We start from the raw sequence: 6,163 nt of genomic DNA on the forward strand, positions 1-6,163 counted from the left end.
GTTATCTAAAATTTGATTTCAATGTTCCCATCAACAATCTACAAATAAATAACACATCAAGCACTAGATTCTCTATAGGCTTCAATAGCATTATAGGCCCTCCCAAACTTTATAAATACCATTGATGTATTTTTTTCCTTTTCTTGTTTATAATTTCCTCTTCCGAGTTACAATTTGTAAACATATAAATCATTGAAATTATGGCCAATAAATTGAAAGCATTAAGATTGGAACAATACAAAAGAACAAAATGAAGAACTTAAATAGCTTAGTTCATAGATTCCAACACATGGTTTCTAGTTTTGTTCCATCATTCCTCTAGAATTAAAACTTAGTTCATAATAACACAAATAAAATAACAAAACATGGTTATAAAACAAGACATATCAGATGAAAAATAAAAGAAAGAAGAACTTAGAACAAGAGTTTGAAGTGCAATTTCTGTCCCCCGAATTTGTACAAAAGATTTCTCAAGAACTAGATGAACTTGATCTTCAATCTTCTAGCAGCAGCCTCCACTCGTTCCTTGGCTCCCCAATAAGTAAATGATGTCTTTTTATAGTCCAGACAAGCCTCCCATCGCAGCACCCCAAATTCTTAGACTTTCATGCGCAACACACAAAGTTATAGATTTTCCGGATTCTGTTTTGCGAAGACCGCGGGTGCGCTAATGAACCTACCGCGGGTGCGGTGCAACTTCGGGTAAATCTTGAATTTCGAACACAAGCGACCGCGGGTGCGCTTCAACATGTACCGCGGGTGCAGTACTTTACCGCGGGTGCGGTAAATGTATAGGCGCGGGTGCGCTAGAGCTTCGGCAATTTTTATCTTTTGCACTTTCCAATTCAACGCTTTACTACTCCAAACTCTCATTCTAAGCTTCCAAACTACAACATAAAAAACAACAACAAATCACATAAAACTTGCTCAAGAATCACAAAATCCAAGTTAAAAACAAGTAATAAAAGTTCAATAAATTGCACTTATCACGAACCTCTAGTGCACCCACCTTGGACCCCGAGGAGTCACCCTAGCACAGCCCTTAGCCCCCTTGGACTAGCCTTAACCCTGCGCGTCGCTGCAAACACCTGCTTGCAACCATGGGGCTCATGGGTTGGAGTCCTAGCATGCTAGGACTCTTTCCCAGCCCTGCTGCTCGAGTCCTATCAGGTCTAGGGCTCTTCTCTCGTCCTTCCCAGCCCTGATGCTCGAGTCCTATCATGTCTAGGGCTCTTCTCTCGACTAATACATGACCCTGTCAAGCCCTGGTCTAGCCCAGTAAAGCCACACCTCAAGTTCCCTCCTTAACCGAGCCCTATGATCAACAAGTGCATGATTTCGGTTTCCAGCTTTTGTTCTTCGTGTGGCAGTGTGTTTGCGTGTATTCTAGAACACTAAAACTCATGGAAAAACGTCACACCTTGATACCTTGTCATGGCAGCCCTTCATGTAATATTTTAACAAGTTTTGCACCATAATTTCACGAGTTTTTGACATGTTTAAGCATAAAAACGAAAATAAAACAAAGCCATCCTCTTTTCCATGCAAACACAATTTACACAAGTAATATGATGTGATAGATGATACATTCCGATAGGAATGTTATATGAAAAATATAAGGCAGAATATTTTGCTGCTTATATTGATTCAGGTGCTGGAATCTGCACAGCAAAAAGAGGGATTTTTCCAAATAATTTGGAAGAAGAATTACCAAAGATTGCTGGAAGAGATTTTTCCAGAAGAATCTTAATCTTATGTAAAGGGATTAAGATGACTGAAATTATGATTGGCGGTGCTGGACAAACACCTTGGTATAAGGTAAAAACACCACTAATTTATTTTCATGATACAGGAGCAGACATTTTGTTAGGAAATAATTTCCTACAAATTTTTAAATCCTATACACAAGAAAATGAGACTAGAAGACTAGTGTTTACAACTCCTTGTAATCACAAAATCATAGTCCAGAGACTTAGGGAGGCATTTTACAGAAAATTGCCGATCCAGTTTCGCAGCAAGCGTGGTGATTCAGGACAACTTCTGAACCCAAAAATGAAGGATTCTAGACGGTTTGGAGAAACAATGCTCCAGTTAAGAGCAGATCAAGTACTCCAACCAGAAGATATAGAATGCCTTAAGATAACTCTACAAGCAAATGAAGTAAAGTTCGAATCTAAGGTTTCATTGGAAGATGTCAAGAAAAGGATCAAAGAAAATTACAATGAAGATCCCTTGGCATGGTGGGATAGAAATCAACTCAGGGCTTGCCTTAAGATTAAGGAAGGCAAAGAGTATGAATTTGTCCGTTGTAAACCCATCCCAATGAACATTATTGATCAAAGGGATATGCAGATTATAATCAAGAAACATTTGGATCTTGGTTTGATCAAGGCAGGTATGTCACCATATAGCAGTCCAGGTTTCCTGGTAAGAAATCATGGTGAGATAAAACGAGGAAAACCCAGATTAGTTATTAATTATCAAGAAATTAATAAGATTCTGGAGTTTGATGGGTATTTTATACCAAGCAGAGAACATCTAATTAGTTGCATACGCAATGCAAAGATATTCTCTAAATTTGATTGTAAGTCAGGATTTTATCAGATTCGGATGGAGGAAGGAAGCAAGAAATTCACAGCTTTCTCCACACCTCAAGGACATTATATCTGGGAGGTATTACCAATAGGATTGGCTAATTCACCACAGATATTTCAAAGGAAAATTGGATAATCTTTTTAAAGATTATTTTAAGTTTATGTTTGTTTATATTGATGATGTTTTAATAGCATCCAAAGATATGGATGAACATGTTAAACATTTGGAGATTTTCTCTAATGTTTGCAAGAAAGAAGGACTGGTTTTATCTGAAAAGAAAGCAGTCATTGCTACAAGAAAGATTGAATTCCTTGGAATTGAAATCGATGAGTCAGGAATAATTCTGCAAGACCACATAGTCGAAAAGGTGCAGAATTTTCCAGAAAGTCTCAAAGACAAGAAACAACTTCAAAGTTTTTTAGGAGTTGTTAATTTTGCTGGGATGTTTATTAAAAACCTAGCAAAACACAGGAAGGTGTTCAGTCCATTATTGAAAAAAGATGCTAGATTTATATGGACAGACGAACACACAAAAGGACTTATCCATTTAAAGGAGGTTTGCAAAAATCTTCCGAAAATGGCTATTCCTCAAGATGAAGATGATCTGGTATTATATACTGATGCTAGTGATCATTGGTGGGCAACAGTTCTTACGAAGCTCACCCCAGAAGGAGAACAACCATGCAAATATTGTAGTGGGTTATTCTCAGATGCAGAAGCCATAAGATGGCATATCAACGAAAAGGAATTTTATGCAGTAAAGAGGGCTTTTGAAAAATGGCCATTATTTCTACTTGCAAAGAAATTCACTTTCAAAGTTGATAACACACAAGTTAAAGCTTTTTTAAGGAATAAAATTGAGTCTAAACCTGAGAAGGCTAGATTATTACGATGGCAAGCACTATGTCAGAATTATATTTTTGATATTATGATAATTAAATCTCATGAAAATATTCTTGCAGATTTTTTGACAAGAGATGGACAGCATTGACATTGATGCTATTATCAAGATGCAGAGGCATTTGAGGGAACACCTTGAAATGCTTCAAACCGAGTTTAACAAGTTGGCCGTTAACGCAGAAGTTGCGGGAAGGCTACAACAAGCTGATAAGAGAATTGTCTCTGATCGAATTACAGGTTGTTTACAGGCATATACTCAGTTATGGTCTGTAATACAAAGGCCTATCCTCCAGGGCATTGAGAAGCCATTGGTTTCCCAGATGGAGAGTTTTCGAGTACAGGACTCTATACCTGTAGCGGGGGATTCAAATACCCCTTGCACAAGTGTTAGTCGGGATCATCACCAGATGAGTCGGCTGAAACAAAAATTGAGACTCATGATCCTTATCTTGAGTCCTCAAGTCAACCCTTCACCTCGGGGATTGAAGAGGGAGAGATCAACCTTAGGCCTCGTATTGACAAAGGCAAAGCTAAGGTTGGTAATAACGAAGGTATAATTTCTCCATTTCAGGTTTACCAACAGAATTGGGAGAAATTAAAAACAAGAATTGGCATTAACCCAGCTACCAATAGGGTTGATGTTTCAGGGAAATATCCAAGGGTATGGATGAGACAAAATTCATATCCAAAGGAGGTTAAAGCATGGTATGAATTTGGGGCTCTTGCCTCAGTTTATACTACATCACCCAGCTTTCCGGAGATATCAGGTCTACCAAAATGGATCCAGGAAGCTGTTCACGAAACTTGGGCGAATAATGATTATTTGTCCAGAGGAGATGTTTTGGAGCTATACTTTTTCAGTGCAGCACCAGAACCAGCAGGGAAAGGTTCTCACGAAGCCTTTCATTTCATCAAACTAAGGAGGCCAGATACTAATGTTCAAAAATTTATCAAGGATTCTCCAACAGAAGAAACACCCCTGGTTGCTTCAATTTCTGATGATGATATGTCTACCAGAAGAGTTTGGGGTCTATGGGTCTGTCTCACGGAGATGGACAAAGTCAAGTTTCCGTTCAAATTTTATAATCATTCAGTGAACGGATCATTCCTGTTAAATACCATGACAGGAAAAACAACAAGTTTTGCAGAAGATTTATTCGAGAAAAAGAGAAATCTTTTGTGGAACAGCAAGCTGCCGGCTAGTAAAGAAACTCGCCGAAAATTCTGTAATATGGCACACATAGGAAGATGGTCAGAAAACATCTGTCTGGAATGCCAAAACCAGAAGGAACCGGAATTCGGTAAAGGATTCAAGCCGAGATCTGATCGGAAACACTTTACCGATACCAGTACAAGTGGGGATGGACCACATTCACGTTTTCCTCGAGGAAACCAAAAGCCAAAGATTCCTCGACAAAGTAAAAAGGAACATGTGAGCATCCCACCAAGAAAAGAAGGACCACCATGTGAAAAATCATGTGAGTGGAATTCAAGGACCACCAATAATCGGTGGAAAAAGAAAAGGACCACCAATAATCGGTGAAAAATGACAAAGGACATTGGATGCCTTATCTTTAAAGATAAGGAAAATCTAATAAAAAGACGAGAAACTGGACCCAAATAAATCTATAAATAAGACCAAATGGGAACCAATAACTCACACCAGACTTAAACCAAACTTGGAAACCAAATGTATTTTGCATATCTCAGAGTTTCCAGGAAAAGGATTAAGGGAACAAGAAAAGAGCTGAAATATTTCAAAGAATTTCATAAGAAGCTCGAAGAAACAGGAAAAGAAATACAAGCTGATCTAATCCAGGTGCATATAAACTATTTATGCAGACAGATAAAATTGCAAGAAATGATTGTTTCTAGATTGATAATCTAGAAGAAGACAAATCAAGAAAGATGGAAGGACCACTTAACCACCGCTGGGTCCATATGCAAGCTGTAAAGGCTTATCAAGATTTGAAGTCCGAGTTTCAAATCCGAAAGAGCCTTCTATAAATAAAGAAGCAGAAGGAAGATGAAGGCATCAATCAACCTCTTCATTTTTCTTCAAATCTATTTGTAATATTTCTCTTTCAAGTTGTATGTGTGTAGTGAGTTCAGCTACTATTAGTAGCTAAACAAGTTTCTCCTCCTCTACAGGAGGTTACTATGTAATAAATAAATGGTTGTGTTTGAATAAAAGAAATCTTTGCTCTAGCCCCTCTCATGTATTATTTTCAAAATTTTATTTTATATTGTACACCCTAAGGTAGGAAACGAATTAGGGTTGTGCCAAGTGCTGCTGAAGGAATCTGTGTCAGTAACCATCGGTTGCGATCGCGTGGTTGGGCTGTGAGGAGCAGTCTGTAAAATACGGTGGATATAACCCGGTAGTACTCCGGTCAAAGAGGTATAAGATTTAATTTAATTTTACGGAAGCATGATGGGCCAAAATTTAAAAGAAAAATCAATTATTTAAAAAAGGAGATTGAGGGGTATTTTGGGGAAAGAGGGAGTAAAATGAAAGAAGGGTTTCAAGAGGGACTGAATACAAAGTCTCCCTTTAAGAAAATAATTTATTTATTTATTTCATAAATATTTTTCAAGTTTTTTTATTAATGTTTTTAAAACTTTTAACAAATATTTAGATCGCGATAGCTTTCACCACCCATGTACA

This window comes from Primulina eburnea, chromosome 15, assembly GCF_022965805.1.
Source record: "Primulina eburnea isolate SZY01 chromosome 15, ASM2296580v1, whole genome shotgun sequence".
NCBI lineage: Eukaryota > Viridiplantae > Streptophyta > Magnoliopsida > Lamiales > Gesneriaceae > Primulina > Primulina eburnea.